The sequence below is a fragment of the Mirounga angustirostris genome, unplaced genomic scaffold, assembly GCF_029215605.1.
Source record: "Mirounga angustirostris isolate CCGP_5_RB_7025 unplaced genomic scaffold, mMirAng1.0.hap1 SCAF_7, whole genome shotgun sequence".
In the NCBI taxonomy this organism is placed as follows: Eukaryota; Metazoa; Chordata; class Mammalia; order Carnivora; family Phocidae; genus Mirounga; species Mirounga angustirostris.
Genome location: NW_026991715.1, coordinates 41,166,457 through 41,185,559, shown reverse-complemented (window position 1 = coordinate 41,185,559; position 19,103 = coordinate 41,166,457). Strand labels below are relative to the sequence as shown.

General features: G+C 40.3%; 1 protein-coding gene and 1 pseudogene across 4 annotated transcripts in view; one reads left to right on the top strand and one right to left on the bottom strand.

The window, feature by feature from the left end:
* Positions 1-19,103, top strand: part of CUNH5orf46 (chromosome unknown C5orf46 homolog) — a 139,639-nt gene that overhangs the window by 78,325 nt on the left and 42,211 nt on the right. Inside the window, exon 1 of one of the 4 annotated variants that reach the window (XR_010413061.1) lies at positions 10,486-10,669. The exons of the other annotated variants lie outside the window; for them this stretch is intronic. The gene's annotated coding sequence lies outside the window, so the exon portion shown is untranslated. Of the gene's footprint in view, positions 1-10,485; positions 10,670-19,103 lie in introns of those variants that run through there. 4 annotated transcript variants of the gene reach the window in all.
* LOC123854376 (large ribosomal subunit protein uL1-like) lies at positions 10,825-11,752 on the bottom strand (annotated as a pseudogene).

The window sequence follows — 19,103 nt, the reverse complement described above, 5'->3', positions numbered from 1 at the left end:
GACTTAAGTATTTATTAACCCCATCATAAATTGAGGAAGATCTGTACAGGTGCCCTGATTCTAATAATACTCCACTGCCTCCTTGTGACATTTGGGGAACAGGAGAATTTTGTAACTTTTGTGCTAGTGAGCTAAGGAGTGACCCAGCCAGCGACCCATGTACTACTCAGCCCACACACACAATGACTCTCTGGTAAGGCATTCAGAGAATCTGCATGCTTTATCTAGTGTTGAGAGGGCAGACATGCACTCAGCTTGGCATAGTTACACTTCAGTTAATTTTCATTCCAAATTTTAGAGATAGCTAAAACCTGCCCAGGAAATTTTCTGTGACTGAGTAGCATCTAGAAAAAAAAAATTTAAGCTTTCTGGGGCACCTGGGTGGCTCAGTTGGTTAAGCAACTGTCCCGGGATTGAGTCCTGCATCAGGCTCCCTGCTCGGCGGGGAGTCTGCTTCTCCCTCTGACCCTCCCCCCTCTTGTGCTCTCTCTCTCCCTCTCAAATAAATAAATAAAATCTTTTAAAAAAAATCTAAGCTTTTTAATTGCGAACCAGATGATCACAGTGGTGTAAGGGAAGGACAAGTGGACTAGAAAGAAAGAGATGTTTCTTTGTTCATTTTTCTAGAGTCTCCTAACTAACTGTAGCTCCAACCCATGGTTAATCCCCCCAAATACAGAATAATAGAGATATATATGTTCATGGTCTTGATACAGCACTATTGAATGGAAGAGGCTCACCCAGGGACATGGGGAAAGCTTTTGCCCACAAGATGGGACATCACGTTAAGGTGGCCTTTCCCACACTTCTGCAATGTGGTTTCTCTTGGAACCCTCCTCCAGGCTGTGCAGTTCCAGCTTCATGTTCACTGAGTTCTTTCCCTCTAACTTTACCTTGTTTCATCCCTTCCCTTTGCTTACTTTGATATTTTCTATATCTCCCACTAGTCTACAGTATTCCTTGAAGACAGGGACCATGTCTCCTTCTTCTTTACCTACTTCCATAGTACAAGCGTGGTATTTTTCATAATACCAACTCAGCGCAATTTTATAAAGTAAAACAAAATATAACAATGACTATCATTTGTGGAGCACTGTGTGCCAGGCAGACTTATAAGTGCTTTACCTATTTTTTTTTTTATTTTAATTTTATTTATTTTATCCTTACAGCAATCCATTGATATGGGTGCCTTTGGTCTTGCTTTATAGAGGAGCAATAGAAGCTTTAGGAAGTTAAATAACTTGCCCAAGGTCACATAATTAGTAACCAGCAAAGCTGGGACGCAATCCATATTTTTTCTGATGCAAACACAGAGCAACTTACACACTAATCTAGGCTGCCTCTTTGTACTGTTTCACTATAAAATTAGAAGAGAAGAGCTGGAAGGTTGAGACAGAGCTAGACAAGCAGCCACTTGCATTAAGGAAGCTGGACCAGTTGAACTGCCAGGCAGAGTCCACATTCTTGATGTGTACCTGGGTATTAGAGGGTGGGCAGGTATCTGTGGGAAGGAACTCATTTCAGATGGTAAGCTAGTTCCCATCCTCTTTTAACACCAGACAAAGAAACTGAAAGGGAGCTGCCCTGTGTTCAGTGTACTGAATGCTAATCCTATTTTCCCTGGGAGAAGAGGAGTAGGAGATGCTTTCTACAAGTCCTTGCCTGGTTTTGCAGAGAGTTGAGTCAGAGAGAGAGTTGGCAGAAATTGTGGAAAGACACACTGGCGGCCGAACCCAGGGTGGTGCAGAGCTCTTGATAGTCAACCTTTCCCAGGAGTTGGAGAGCAGGATGCTCTTGTCATACAGTGAGAGTAGATATTTAGTAACTGTGGGAGGTGTATTGGTGGAAGTGGAATATGCCATTGTCACTTTGGAAATCCAAGGTCTTGAAGTTATTGAACAAATTATGGAAGTGAAAAAGCTAAAGACAGCACAAAGGGGGTGTGGTATAGTAGAACAAGCACTAGTTATGGACTTGGTGAAGTTGTGTTTTGGATTTTAAACAACATGAACCTTAAACATCATGAAGATGGATAATATCTTGAAATGTTAATTAATATTCTTTTGTTTCCAGAATTTGCTTTAATCTTTGTTCTTTCCCTCATTTAGTCAGCTAAGCATTCTTCATCATTGTCTTAGAGATGAACTGACAGCAGGAGAGAAAACAAAGAGAGTCAATTGTTGGCTTCTGAGTTTAGCAGCTCACCTGTTCTGACACATGAGATTTTGAAAGAATATATGATACAATAATGATGTGAATAATAAAATTGTCCTACCTTCAAGATAAAGGATGGACTTCCAAGGCTTGGAAGAAAGAGATGGGGGAGACTTAGAGATCAGTTGGACAAAAAATGAGGGGACATAGCCAGAGGGACCATGAGGACAGTATTGAGTCAACATCCAGGGAATGCCCAGTGTCCATCTGAGTGTGCATTACCGGTAGCCAAGGCCCAGGGGCAGAGACTAGTGCCTTCATAAGTGCAGTCTTATGTGTCTGTACTGAGGAGTTATCACGAGGTTCTCTCTTTGACAGAAGTCAGTAACTAGCCCACTGATCATCTAGCAAGAGTGATAGCATTTATATCCTCACCCTTAAGCTTGTTCTGTTCCCATTCATCTTACCCTAGAATTGTCAACTCTTCATCAGCTTCCCGGGACACTTGTATACCAATTAAATGGGCACTGAGAGGGTGGTGATGTACAAGAAAAGACCTGTCACATAGATTTAGGTGGGAATGAATAAAATCATCTAGGGATTTCTCTGTGTAACTGACAGTCCAAAACAACAACAACAACAACAACAACAACAACAACAGGTTACCACCAATGACAGAATAATGGCCTCCAAAGATGTCCACATTCTAATCCCCAGAATCTGTGAATATGTTACTTTATATGGCAAAGGGGATTTTGCAGATGTGATCAGGTTAAGAATCCTGAGATAAAAAGATTTCCCTGGGCTTTCCTGGTGGGTCCAATGTAATCACAAAGTCCTTAGAAGAGGAAGGTAGAGCGTCAGAGTCAGCAGGGAGATATGACAACAGAAGCAGAGGCTGAAGCGATGCAAGGCCGTGAACCAAGGACTGTGGTGGAAGCTGGAGAAGCCAAGGAAATAGATTCTTTCCTAGAGCTTCCAGAAGGAAGCAGCTTGTTAGTAACACAGTATCTTGAACCCTTCTTTAGATCTACCGAAGTAGCTGGATTTGGGCCGAGATTTATATATTTTTTAGAAGTTATCCCAAGTTGGGGCACCTGGCTAGCTCAGTCAGTAGAGCATGCAACTCTTGATCTCAGGGTTGTGAGTTCGAACCCCACATTGAGTGTTACTTAAAAATGAAATCTTAAAAAAAAAAAAAGTTAGGGGCGCCTGGGTGGCTCAATCGTTAAGCGTCTGCCTTCGGCTCAGGTCATGATCCCAGGGTCCTGGGGTCAAGCCCCACATCGGGCTCCCTGCTCAGCAGGAGACCCGCTTCTCCCTCTTCCACTCCCCCTGCTTGTGTTCCCTCTCTCGCTGTGTCTCTCTGTGTCAAATAAATAAAAATAAAATCTAAAAAAAAAAAAAGTTACACCAGTTTATTCTGATACAGCCAGCCTATAGGAGCCCATGCACAGCAGGTCGAAAAATACTGAATCTAAACTGACAAATCACTCACCACTATCACATTCAGAAATTCTAATAACCTTTACCACATAAACACCAAGCAGTCACTCAGTTTCACAAGAATACCTAAAGGGATTATGAGCTCATCATCTTTTGAATAATAATAACAGCTTCCATCTAGTGAACATATTCTAAGACAATCAATATGCTAATATTTTAAATGTTAAATATTTTATGCATTATCACATTTAATCTTGGAGCAAACTTATAAAATAACGATTGAAGTTATAATCTATAACAGAAAAAAAAAGACCTAGACAAGTTAACTGTAACTGGATGGGAAGGGTAGGAGAATAGAATTATTGTTTTGAATGAGATTGGGGAAGAGCAGGTTGGATCTCTCTCACCAGTTCTGTTTTCACACTAAGGCAGAGAAATGAGGCTGCCCGTCCATATAAACATTCCTCCTTTCAGCATTCAGGAGACCTCCTGGCATTTCAACTGGGTCTTAGAACATACCAGACAAACAAAAGCTTTTTCCATTCAGGGCAAGTTGGATGGGGCTAAACAAACTATGGGTCCCAAAGAGTTGTTCCTCTTACAGGACAAAGATAAGCACTCTGCTAGTGTTTCGGTAGAGGGCCTCAAAAGGAGGTGATGAGGATAGCTAATATAGCTCTATGGCCGGATGATTTACAATACTGGTGAAATTGCCTAATGTGATCCCATGATCTGCATTAAGGATTTGGCTCCCACCTTGTGATAGATGATGTTTCCCTATTGGTAGTTGATGAGTCTTGGTGCTGATTCCATTGCTCTGTCCCGGTTCCTCCTGGCACACTGAGCCCCAGGCAGGCTGGGCTCCACCAACCTCCTTCCTCGACATTATCTTTCCTCCACACCTGAACCTCTAGCCCATGGAATTTTTATGTGGTCTTAGGGGGTGGTGCAGTGCGACTCCTACCCTATGTTTCCAAACATTATGTTCTAACTCCTTCCAGACATTCTAGCCTTTGATTCTAAAAGCCAGACTTCGGGCACTCAAAACCCTTTTTCTAAAACTACTCTCTTAGTCTTTACTTTCAAACTCCAGGCAGTGTAGGCTGGCAAGGAAACCATGAAGTAGAAGGACATGTGGGAAAGGGGAAAAAAGAACTATCTAATATGGCAAAATATTGCTCCTCCTCATATCAACAGTCCCCAGGGTCATACAGGCAATAAGGATGGAGCCAGGAACCATACCCACGTCTCTCTGATGTCCAAGTCTCTATGACATCCAGTGCATCATTAGCTCTGACTAGTAAGCCCAACTCTAAATCCCAGCAAATTCTACCCATAGGTTCTAGTTCTGGGCTTATGGAGCAGGTAAGCTCCTCCTCTCTCAGGTTAGTTGTTCGGGTACTTGAAGATAATAATTTTGGCACCTGAGCTTTCTGAGCTAATATCCGCCCCCCCCAAACACCCCCCAGTTTCTTCTACTCTTCATAGTCATGGTGTTTCCCATTTTTTATTATCTTGGACCTTCTTTTAGATATGCACAAGTTTTTATGTATCCCTCCTGACTTGTGACTTTCCTAAATAGGCTGTCTCATTCCAACCAGGAATTCCAATCAAGTCCAAAATCAATTACAGAAACTTCTCCAATCTCTTTGTTCCTGGCACCACACTCCTAAAGCAAAGGATGTTTGTATCATGCAACATGTGTGCAGATTTCTACTGCACCTGTCTATGTGATCGCTGCAAGCTCAGAGAAAATATTTGCGGCCAATTTAGGGTAATCCTCAGCCTCTCCCTAGAACTCAAAGAGCACACAGGTGGCCAAAACATCCAAGACCCATAACAAGACTAGGAAAACGTTTCTTTTAATGTATTATATAGCAATATGTCTAGTGATAGAGTGAATCTGAAGTCCCCACAGGTGAGCCTTACTTCAGAAACCCCAGCCCGGAGGGCAGCAAAGCATGGGTGGGCATGTTTGTAAAATGATGTAGTGAATAGCATAGGAGCCTGCAGCTGACTCTGCCAATAACTTGCTCTGGGACCTTGAACAATCATTTTTCTCTCTATTGATTTTATTTTTCCCACTTGTGAAACAGTGGCATTAGACTAGAGTGGTTTTCAAATGTATTTGTTTATGTGCTTTGATCAGAAAAACATTTCTGCACATGAAATTTATATATATTTTATGTATAAATCATATATATGGAAGAACAACTCTGCTTATAGTTTGTTTTGTTTTCCAAACTGGAAAGATTGCCACGGAGAAAGGAGAAAAAGAGAGAGGAAAGGGAGCAGGGAGGGAGAAAAGGAAAGGTAATTTCTAATGTTCTTTCTAGCTTTGAAGTTCTACTACATTCACTTAAAATGGTGCCAAATCAACAACTCTGGGACTGGACTTCTTGAAATCTAAATATTTGTATATTAGGCTGTATTTTCGTTAGTTCTATTCAGATTTTCCTGAGTTTTGTAATCTAAATTCTTTTCTGCAAATACAAACAGCAATAATGGAAGGTAATTTCCTTACACCTGGGCCTAAAGAACCAGAGGAACAGAGAGCTTTTGGCGCCCTCTTGTGTCCATAATTTGTGATCACAACAGCCAACCCCACTAAGTGTTAGGGACGTCTATTAAGGCCCAAGGCAGTGGAGTAAAATATGAGGAACCAAGAAGTTGAGGTGGTGATAAGGGTTTGTTCATCATTTATACAGATCTGCTCTAATTGAATACATCTTCTACAAACAAAAATGTCCTACAAAGAAAGCTACTTCCTTTCTCCTCTTTATCTAAATGCCACCCATTTTTTGAGAAAGTTGATCACCCTTAGGTGTTTCTTTAGTTCACCATAATGATCCCTTCTCTGTATAATTAGAGCAGGTAAGATCACACGTTCTAACATCAGGTGTCAGTTGGATTCTCAACTGCCCTTCAGTAGCTATCTAAGTCTGGGTAAATCAATTCAGCTTCTCTCCTAAGCATCTCTGCAGCCAATTATCAATGAATGGGAATACACTTAAGCATAATTGCTTCATCTATGATTGAACTAAGCAAATTCACTTCTCCTCAAAAGTTAGAACTGGAGACCTAAGCCACAAAAGAGAGAACAGACACTTTGGACTTCATCCAAATTAAAAACTTTTATGTTTATCAAAGCACACTGTCAAGTAAGTGACAAGACCTAATAAATAGGAGATAATATTTGTAAATCATATAGTCTATTCTTGTTATTGGTGAGACATTCTAAAAGTCGCTGCAACCACTGAATTAGCAAACACTGAAACACCGCTCCTAGAAACCTATATAGACCAGGGATATATACAGAGAAGGGACATAATCACATAGATGATAGTCTTAGATCCTAAAAGCAATTCATCCTGGCATTCTTTTTTTTTTTTTTTTGAAAATTTTACGTGAGAGAAAACAAGGTTCGGGAGAGTTAAGCCACTTACCTGAGAGCACACTACTAATGGATGGCAGCGCTGGGATTCGAACCCCTCCAGCAGGCCCCAGAGCTGGACTGCTTGTATGACGTTGCCCTGCCCAGCTGTCTCTGTCCTCTGGTCATCTCTGTGTGATAGCTGGAACAAGAAGGTAGAGGGACACTAGATTCTACCTCAGCTGGGAATGTGTACTCTGGCAACTAAATTTTTCACTGTTCTGCATGTCTTCAAATGATGACAAAACCATATTGATTTTTGAGTTATGAATAAATTTTAGTAGTAGTAGGCAAATTCACAAATATAGACTCTATGAATAATGAGAATAAACTGTATCTGATAAGGGACTATTATCCAGAAAATATACAGAACAATTACACTCAATAACAAAAAGGTACACAAACAAATTTTTTAAATGGGCAGTGAATTTAAATAGACATTTCTCCAAAGAAGTACATTAATCGAGTACAAATGGATGTCGGGTACATTAAAAAGTGGCTGACTGTTGGTGGCAATGCAGCCACTATGGAGAACAGTACGGAGGATCCTTAAAAAATTAAAAATAGAACTACCATATGATCTAGCAATCCCACTTCTGGGAATATATCCTAAGGGAACAAAAACACCAACTTGAAAATACCTGTCCTTCCATGTTCACAGCAGTATTATGTGCAATAGCCAAGACATGAAAACAATCTAAGGTCCACTGATGGATGAATGGATAAGGAAGTGGTGGTATATATACACAATGGAATATTATTCAGCCATAAAAATGAAAAAAAAATCACACCATCTGCAACAACATAGATGAACCTTGAGGGCATTATGCTACATGAAATAAGTCAGAAAAAAACAAGCACAGTATGATCTTTCATATATGTGAAATCTAAAAGAAAAAAAACAAAAAAAAAAACAAACTCAAAAAACAAACTCCTAGAAAAAGGGGATCATATTTGTGTTTACCAAAGGTGGGATGGGGGTAGGGGAAAAGGAATTGGAAGAAAGTGGTCAAAAGTTACAAATTTCTGGTTATGAGATAAGTACTAGGGATGCAATGTACAACAGGATGACTGTAGCTAACATTGCTGTATGGGATATAGGAAAGGTGCTAAGAAGGTAAATCTTAAGAGTTCTCATCACAAGGAAAATCTCTCTTTTCTTTCTTCCTTCTTTTTTGCTTTCTTTTTATTGTATCTATATGAGAAGATGGATGCTAACTAAAGTTATAGTGGTAATCATTTCACTATATATGTAAGTTGAACCATTATGCTGCATATCTTAAACTTATACAATGATGTATGTCCATTATATCTCAATAAAACTGGGGGAGAAATTGCATTCGATTTCTTCAGTCATTAGGGAAATATAAATCACAACCACAGAGATAACATTTTCACTATGTTTTGACTTACTGAGGTCATTATATATTTTTTTTAAAGAAAGAAAACAGCAAGTTTTGGCAAGGATGTGGAGAAGTTAGAGGCCTTGTATGTTGCTGGTAGGATTGTAAAATGGTACAGCCATTGTGGAAAACAGTTTGGCAACTCCTCAGAATGTAAAACATAGAATTTTACCATATGACCCAGCAATCCCACCCCTATGATATGCTTGAAAGAACCTGAAATGAGTATCCACACAAAACCTGTAGCACTATTCACAACAGCCAAAAAGTAGATACAACCCAAATGTGATCAACAGATGAATGGATAAACAAACTGTGGCATATTCATACAATGGAAATTATTTAGCCATAAAAAGGAATGGAATACTGAAACATGCTACAACGAAAAACATTTTCCTAAGTGAGGGAAGCCAGACACAAAAGGTCACATACTGTATTATTCCATTTATATAAAATATGCAGAATGTGTAAATCCACAGACAGAAGGCAGATTAGTGATTGTCAGGACCTGGGGGCAGAAGGATGGGAAGTGACTTCTTAATGGGTAAAGGGTCTACTTTGGAGGTGATAAAAATACTTTGGAACTAAACAGAGGTGATGGTTTCAGAACATTGTGAAAATACTAAAGGCCATTGAATTGTACAGTCTAAAATGGTTAATTTTATGTTATTTGAATTTTACCTCATTAAAAAAATTAGTCTTCGACAAAGGAGGAATTAATATACAATGGGAAAAAGGCAGTCTCTTCAACATATGGTATTGGGAAAACTGGACAGCAACATGCAAAAGAATGAAACTGGACCACTTTCATACACCATACACAAAAATAAATTCAAAATGGATTAAGTACCTAAATGTGAGACCTGAAACCATAAAAATCCTCGAAGAGAGCACAGGCAGTAATCTCTCTGACATCAGCTGTAGCAACATTTTTCTAGATAAGTCTCCCACGGTAAGGGAAACAGAAGCAAAAATAAACTATTGGGACTACACCAAATTAAAAAAAAATTCTGCACAGAGAAGGAAACAATCAACAAAACTAAAAGACAATGGGAGAAGATATTTGCAGATGACACATCTGACAAAGAGCTAGTATCCAAAATATATAAAGAACTGACACAACTCAATACCCAACAAAACAAATAATGCAATAAAAAATGGGCGGAAGATATAAGCAGATATTTCCCCAAAGAAGACATCCAGATGACCAACAGACACATGAAAAAATGCTCAACATCACTCATCATCAGGGAAATACAAATCAAAACCACAATGAGATACCCTCTCACACCTGTCAGAATGGTTAAAATTAATGACACAAAAAACAAGTCTTGGCAAGGATGTGGAGAAAAAGGAACGCTTGTGCACTGTTGGTTGTAATGCAAGCTGGTGCAGCTACTCTAGAAAACAGTATGGAGGTTCCTCAAAAGATAAAAATAGAACTACCCTACGATCCAGCAATTGCATTACTGGGTATTTACCCAAAGAATACAAAAACACTAATTCAAAGGGATACATGTACCTCTATGTTTATAGTAGCATTATTTACAGTAGCCAAACTATGGAAGCACCCAAGTGTCCACTAGATGAATGGATTAAAAAAATATGATTAATATATATATATATATATTTATGGAATATTATTCAGCTATAAAGGAGAATGAATTCTTGCCATTTGCAGCGACATGGATAGAGCTTGAGAGTATTATGCTAAGTGAAATAAGTCAGTCAGGGAAAGACAAATACCATATGATTTCACTCATATGCAGAATTTAAGAAACAAAACAAGAGAATAAAGGAAAAAGAGAGAGAGGCAAACCAAGAAACAGACTCTTAACTATAGAGAACAAACTGATGGTAACCAGAGGGGAGATGGGTGGGAGAATGCAGGAAATAGGGGATAGGGATAAAAGAGTGTACTTATCATGATGAAATAAAATAAAATCAAGTGATAAAAGAGGCATCACCAAAAAAGTTAGGAATTGAAACCAAAAGTAAGATCTTTTTCTTTGTCAAGATTTCTCTCATCAGAGACATGTCATTTCAGAAACAGTCAAATGGATATCTACTGCCTACCAAGTGGACAAAGGAACAGAGAGAAAGCTGCTCTGCAGAGATGTGGAGAAGAAAGTATAATCTGTGGGCAGGAGCATAAATTCAGGATGGAGAGAGAAAACATGGTATTTCAGACTCCAGTTTCAGCTCTCTTACTCCTGCTTGTGGATTTCTTGAGGTACCTCCTAATCCTTGTAATGAACGTTTTTCTTAAGCCAGTTTTTATTCTACAACTTGTAATCAAAAGTATACTGTCTAATGCACAAAGCCAGCTGAAGGATCACTTCTTTTTTTTTTTCCTAATGGTAACACTAGGGTTTATTAAGCTGTGCCTTAGTACAGTCGCTGGGGCTTGCCCGTGGTGCTCTTGATGTTTAAAGCCTAGACGTTCTGCCAATTCTTCTTGAGCAAGGATGCCAGGAAACTGACAGCTAAGTGGATGTTGTACACAAGCTCATCTCCTGTCATCTGCACGTGGCCAACGGCCACAGCCAGACATAGCACCTTCTTCATCTGGAATTTGATGGTGGACTTCACTTCATCTACTTTGGCCACCATGTTCTCATTGTGCGTCAGCAAGGAAGGGAACTTGCCAGCCTTATGGAGGCCTGGGCCCAGGATTTGTGGGATCTGCTTGATCAGAGATTCTGAAGCCAAAAAGGCATCATACTTCTTGGCCAGCTTCTTGACTAACTTTTTATTCTTGTTGAGTTTCTTCAGTGCCTCAGTGTCCACATGGGGAATATCCACAGCCTTAGCCTCATCACAGTCCTGCTGGCCCCCCAAAAACATATGGGGAACTTGGGGTGAGAAGTGGACTTAAGTCTGACTGTGCCTGAGAAGGATTTGTCCGTCTGAGGCTCATAGTTTGAGCTGACCTGCAGCTCCACCATCTCCAAAACCTACCCGCACTTGCACTGGCCGCCGGGCAGGACGTCTCACACCTCCTCGTCCAGGGCGGCTCGGGAGATTTTGCTGCTTGTGGAGACTCACAGCACAACAACAGGAAAAAAGAGCCTGCTGAAGGGTCACTTCTGCCATGAATTTTGAAGTTTATTATAGAAATAAGGACTCGTAAGATTAGAAAATACCTCCGTGGTCCCTCTCAATTAGACATAATCCCTACACTATCTTTTCCAAATATCAGCAGACTCTGCTTTAAAAACTCTAATAATGGAGACTTTATTATCTCCAAAGGCAGATAATTTCATATTTGAACAATTCTGGCTATTAGAAAATTGTTCTGTGTAAGTGGGCAGAAATCTAGTCACCCAAAATATTATAACATCTGGGATCATTCGGAAAAAACATGGTATCCCTTTCCCTATGACAACTGTATAGCAGGTTGAAGACAATGACCATAACTCCACCATTCTTCTTCTTGTTGTTCCCCTTGTGTGTAACGCACACACACACACACCCCCAAGCACATGCATACATACACACACTGTCTTCTTGCTAAAAAATAGAATTTCCTTGCTCAATTCTCTCACAAGAAGCTTAGAGCAGTTAAAATGACATGTTTAATGTCGGACTTGGATTTGATTTCAACTCTGCCTTTGTTGGATGTGTAGCTCTGGACAAATCAGTTATCTCAGAGTCTCAGGTCCCTCACATATGAACTGGGCATAATGAAAGTGTTCAATACAAAGGAGTATTGTGAGGATTGAATGAAATGATTAATGTAAAGAATGAAGCACACACACACACACACACAGAATGCAGCACGGCATCTGCCCCTGGTAGGCGTTCAGTAAATAGGAGCCATTATTATCCTATTAATAATACTATTGATACTGGTTATTATGATTGCCCTTATCTAGAAATCTGGTCTTATTTGACCAATGCTCTCCAACTGTTAGATATCATGGCAGCAGATTAGTAGCTCTGTGTGCTTGCTATAATACCAGACACCACAGAATTGGTAGATTATCTCCCTCTGCAGAGGAAGGGGAGACACAGCCTAAGTAGTTGTCCACAGTCACACAGCTAGTAGGTAGCAGAGCAAGAATCCGAATCCAAGAATTCTGACCCAGACACTGTTGCAACGTGTCAGTTATGCCATCATAGCTCATTAATTGTCCACAAAGGTGGTGCTCAGCCATGGACAGTGGCTTTTTCTGCTAAACCCTCTCAAGCAATCAGATAAGCAATTCAAAATGAGGCCCCGTGGGCGTGAGTCAGCATTTTTAATGGAGGCATCTCCTTCCAAAAGCAGGACTTCAAGTCAGTATTTAAGGAGAGCACATAAGTCATGGGGATGTTACATATATCACGGTGACTACAGTTAATGATACTATACTGCATATTTGAAACTTGCTAAGAGAGTAGAACTTAAAAGTAAACTAATAATAACAAGGAGAGTAGATAGGAGGTGTGGTCAGTAGCACAAATCTAGGGCACAAGAGAGACACTTAAATGCCTGAAGAAAATATGGGCGAAAAACTTCTATGAGTGTGAACCAAAACATAAGCAACTCCCTACAACTAATTTCCCTATGTCTGGTCCCATCACACAAATTTCACATCCTCGTATCCACATTGCTAATTAAGTCGTTCCTTCTGAGAGATGAAAACCAACCATAATAAATTTAGGTGTAAATTAATTTGTAAGTGTTTGTTATGTTTTTCCCTTCCCCAACGTATTCAAGAAAATTCTGCCTTGTTCTGGGCTTTTCACTAGACCTCAATCCCTCCCCACCTTCAAAAAATAGATTCAAAATGCTGCAGTTCTGCTTCTGGCCTATTTTCAACAGACAATTGGCAAATGAGAAGAGAGAAGAATGGAGAAGTGGAGAGAAATTTCATCAGAAAGGCAAATATTTAGTCCATTAATAGCATAAAATACAGGGGCAAAGGATAAGAGAGAAGAAACATGGAGATCACTAAGGCTTGGTTTTGTGTTGTTTTGTGTTTTTACCCAGGTACGTTCCATGGAGGATGGAAAGGTTTGGGGTGGATAGAGAGTGTGAGAGACATGAAGATGGGAGGTAGGGCAAAAGGGGGCGTGGAAGAACTGAGTAGGAGTTCCACCCCTGTTGATGTCTGTCAAGGGATTCAAGTCCGCATCAGAATCACTTCTAATCACTTTCACATGTCACACTTGGTTTCTTTGACGACAGCTGCAGAGAGAACTCCAGCTAGCTGTAGCTCTTGGGTTTATTCTGGTTAGAGCAACACGCATCAGAGGCACCCACACACGTGCCCACCTTGCTGGAATGAGCAGTTCTTCTCCTGTTTGCTTCTCCTTGCCAGCAAGCAGACCTGTCAAATAAATTATTTTCGTGATACTGATGAACCAATATTAAGCAAATTACGCTCCCTTGCCACTTCTAAGGATGTACTATAAATACGAATCCCTAAAGCACCTGCTGCTCCTTACAGTTTTAAACTTCTGTTTCAACTCGTTTGGACTTTACAACATTCCTGGAAAGCAAGCACGGGTCATTATCACCATTTTACAAGACGAAGGAAAGGCGGTTCATAGAAGATGCATGGCTTTCACAAGATCACAAAGTTGGTGTGTGGCAGAGCCCGATTTTAACTCAATTTCTGACTGCAAGTCCCCCGGGCTCCATGGGATTTGTCACCACACTTCTCTACTGTATGAGCTCCATGAAGCATGTGTTTCACATAATTACCTCATGGAGACGGATAAGTATGGAGAGGCAAAAAGCATTTGGCTTAGAGCTTGGAGGACTTGGTTCTAGTCCCTCCTTTTCTATGACTTTGGATAAGTCATTTTTCCACTCTGAAGTTTATCGACTTCATCTGTTTGTATTGAAGTATAGTTAACACAAACGGTTACATTAGTTTCAGGTGAGCAACATAGTGATTCACTAAGTCTATATATCATGCTGTGCTAATTGACTATATTCCCAATGCTGTACATTTCATCCCTAGTGCTTACTCATTCCATAACTGGAAGCCTGTATCTCTCACTCCCCTTCACCCATCTTGCCTGACAGTTCTTGTCTGACAGAATCTTACAAGTTTATAGAGGTGTTGAACAGGATCCTATCATGTATCTAGTCCAGATGGTCTCAATAACACATTACTGCCTCAAGGCTGTGTCCTTGAAAATGACTCCTAGTGTGGACAGTGGGTGGAACGTACATTCCAAGGATGGGGGTGGTTGGGGTGGGGGAAGGAGGAGCCTCTAATTGCCTGGGTCCAGCTCATAGTTCAACCTGTGATCACATCCTCTCAATGACCTCCTTCAACAGGTTTGGATCTGAGTTTGTCTTCCTCAGAGTCCACGTTCTTAGAAACTGCTTTGTATCCCCCAGATACGTGGAGCTTCTGTGTGGTCCCCATACCTGTTTCTGTCTTGAATCTATGTGGTCAGAAGGATTTCTCTTTTGAATGTGATCAGAAGACTTTCCTCCACTACCTCAGTAGAATTTTTCCGAGTCTACAACCACTTACCTGTTAAACCCCTTGTTAAAATTGCTGGTGCATTACTATCTACCTTTCTTCCCCCCCAGCACTAAACCAGGAAATATGTGCATATGCAGTTTCTATTTATTGGTATATAGGAAAGTAAACTCTAGGGAGTAAAACATGATAATAAATGCTTTTTCTTTACATCAAAAGCTTGAGAACTTTATATAGGAGAAGAGATAACCTCCAAATACCTGTTGAGACAAGCTTTGGGGCTTGCTTCCTTCTGGATTGTAGTCATATTTCTGAAACACACATTCTAAGCAAGTGGGACAGGGTTGGTCACTTAATTAGGTCAGTAGGCCCTCTTCAAGCCAAATGCAGAACTCTCTAATCCTCACACTGTGAGGGAAAATACCGTTTCCAAGTCAAACAAGAAAAGCACTATCTGAACTTCACGGCTACCAACACACAGCCATCTCCTCAGGCAAATAGGCATTTCCAGCCTTAGGTTCCTACACAGCTCGGACATTCCAGACCATGACAGAGTCACCAGGCTGACCCCACACCCTCTCATAGACACAGAAACTGAGGGCCAGAGACTTGCTCAATGTCAGGAGACTCCTAAAGACTGTGCTCTTAATCCCCTGCCCTTTTATTAAAACTTAATGCTTCCTCTTGGGAAACCAAACAACCACCGGGAGTCATCCTGACCAGCCACTATAGAGAACTGCCCTTGGCAAAAATCCTGCCATGGAGGAGCTGGGAAGAAATACCCAATAATACTTTCCTACTGTCCTGTGATTTCTCACCAGAGGTCACCACAAGCCAAAACCAACAGGAAACAGGAGGCAGAAAAGTCCACTGATTTAATCCAGTCAGGTTAGCCTCAGAGGGCAAAGAGCAGAGTAGAGAAAAACAGGGGGCGGCTTGGGAAGGGTACACTGACTCTATCCAAAGCACTTCTGGCTCTCTGTAGAGACTGGACCAAGCTCAATTCCACCTCTTCTTTCACCTAGAGTGGAACAAACATCAAGGGAAAAGAGGAGAGGGAAGGGGGTGTATTTTTCTACTTTGTGTCTGCACGCTTCCCCCAGAACTGGATGACACTACCATCTGTGGAAAAGCAGTATGTCTCTTCACTGGCAGGTTAGACCCTCTGTCAGTGTTCTTGACATCGGCAGAAAAACTTCTCACTCTTCTCTGTCTCTGAGTAGGCATCTCTCACTTCTCTAAATTCTCGTCCCTCTCAGCCTCTAGAGAATTAGCTCTCAGGATTCCCCTGCTCATTATCTTACTGTTTCTTCTCAGATTCATTCCTAAGTATCTCTTCTTAAATATAGTAGTTTTTAAAAAATGTTTTATCTGCTGAAGGCTCTAACACCCTATCTTTGGGGCTTACTCTCAACCCCATTCCTCCAGTTCCATTGGCCATCTACTTATAGGGAACCCCCACTTAGATGATGAAGCAGCCCTTCAATCTCAAGTGGCCAACTACACTCAGCACCTTTCCCCTGAGCTCCCTCCTTCGCTCCCTTCTCATGATAAAGTCACCATCACCCTCCCGCTAATCACCCAGTCTCAAAGCCAACTCTAACAAATTCTAGCTCCGTGACATCACTACCACTTATATCCTTAGCTTCCTTCCCATTGACAAGATTGCTGTTTAATTTCTCATTTTTTTCTTTCCTTGGCTAATAAAATAATTTCCTAGTTAATTTCTTGCTTTTTTTTTTTTTTTTACCTCTCTGGCCCAATTTACACACACAACCATCAGATTAATATTCCAAAAATACAGTTCTGATTATATCATACTTAAAAAAAAATCACTCAAGCTTTGAATAGCTGTTGAAGGGAAAATAACTGTGAATGTGTGAACAAGGAGGACGGAGGCAATGTTAGCATCGCACCTCTTTGGACTGCATCTGTTTTTCTGTTCTTTACCTTCTGTATGTTTTTTTTGCTGGCGGTCAGTGGTGTATTTGTCTTTCTTTTCGTTCACTTCCAAATCTTTTGCAAATTTTGGAATTGGAAATAGTGCAAGAGGGAAGAAAGGAGAAACAAGATTCATGGTAGTTGAGGAAGAGGGGGGTAATGAAGACCCTGAGTGACCGAATTGGTCTTTGATAATTGCTAGTCATTCATTGGGAAATTGAAAGCATGAATGGATATTTTAAAAAACCAGGGTTTCTAAATATGGCTAAAGTGGAACTAACTTCATTGACCAGAGTTCTTAGTGTCAATATCAGTTCTAGGGGCTTGGGAGTTCTGAAAGGGAAATGACCAAATTCTAACTACTTCAATCTGAATGGAACCAAAATCAAAGTACTCAGTTCAGTAGATGTTCAGGAAAATATTAAAAAATAGAAAAGTCATGGGGCGCCTGGGTGGCTCAGTTGGTTAAGCGACTGCCTTCGGCTCAGGTCATGATCCTGGAGTCCCTGGATCAAGTCCCGCATCAGGCTCCCTGCTCAGCGGGGGTCTGCTTCTCCCTCTGACCCTCTTCCCTCTTGTGCTGTCTCTCATTCTCTCTCTCAAATAAATAAATAAAATCTTAAAAAAAAAATAGAAAAGTCATGACTTGTTTAACTATGAAATCATAATCTTAATAGTTGAGAGTCTTTGAATGGCTATAGCATAACATACTTAAAGGGATTTGGTCAGCAAGATAATGAACATCAACTCTGAAGAGGAAGAGGATGAGTATGGAAATAACCATAACAAAGCTAATGGGGAGGATGGAGCTGGTCCACCCAGAGAATATGAGGAAGAGGAGGAAGAGAAGGAGAATGAGGGCAAGATGAAGCAAGTTCAGAATTGGGAAAGGGAAAGTAGGAAATAGATCTCTTATGTTCAAAGAAAGAATTTCAGGATGGATATTGTGATGACTATGTTGACAAGGAGAGAGTAGAAGATGGAGAAGAAGGTCTTCAAGGAAAAAAGAAAAATCAAGATGCAAAGGATGAAAGACATGACTAGATCCTTCTTAAACCAGACCCCGTAATGCTACTGGTTTTTCAGTGAAATGGTCACTACAGTGATTTCCATAGAAAACAAACATGTAACTCTTCATAGAATATGTTTTACTATTTTCATATTGTCTTCATTAAAATAAGCTTTATTAATCTGTTAAGAATTATATGTGGAGAAACATTTTTATTGATGTCATTGTCATATTCCCTAGAAATTCATTTGGAATTTTAATTTTTCTCATTATCTTATTCTTGTCAATCATTACTAGCCAACAATGAAAACATGACTGATTTTACACAAGTTTAATATGGTACATTTTTTTCATGTTTTAAACTTATTTTAAAAATGGAAGTTAACAGGGTGCCTGGGTGGCTCAGTCGTTAAGCGTCTGCCTTCAGCTCAGGTCGTGATCCCAGAGTCCTGGAATCAAGCCCTGCATTGGGCTTCCTCCTCAGCGGGAAGCCTGCTTCTACCTCTCCCACCCCCCCTTGCTTGTGTTCCCTCTCTCGCTGTGTCTCTGTCAAATAAATAAATAAAATCTTAAGAAAAAAATGGAAGTTAAAGTTGCTATAATATGCAAAGGCAACAGTTTCTCTTTTGAATGGCAAGTTGATTATTTTCATAACCGACCCAGAGACCTCTAGTTGGGAAGCTCTTAGTTTTGTGTTTGTTTGTTTAGTAAGAGTTTTTAAATTTTTGTATGTGTTTGTTTTGTCACATGAGTAGTTAGGAGGATAGGAGTAAAATAATATTCTATTCAGCCACACAGTTCAAGAATTTTAACACTCTTTGTATCACAGTATATATGTATTGTGTTAAGTTCCTCATGAGTCTCTTCCTAAAAATTTGAAGTTACTACTTTTTGTGCAACTGTTTTTTTCCAACTTTAAAGATTTTTTTTATTTGAGAGAGAGGGAGAAGCAGACTCCCCACTGAGCAGAGAGCCCGACACGGGCCTCAATCCTAGGACCCTGAGATCATGACCTGAATTGAAGGCAGATGCTTAACTGACTGAGCCACCCAGGCACCCCTGTTTTCCAACTTTAGTGGGGAATAATTGACAATTAAAAATTGTATACGTGTAAGGTATACAACACAATGATTTGATATACAGATACACTGTAAAATGATCACCACGTTCAAGCTATATAACATATCAATCTCCTTACATAGTTAGCATCATTTTTGTGTGAGGTAAGAACACTTAAGATCTTCTCTCCCAGCAAATTTTGTACACAGTACAGTATCATTAACTAT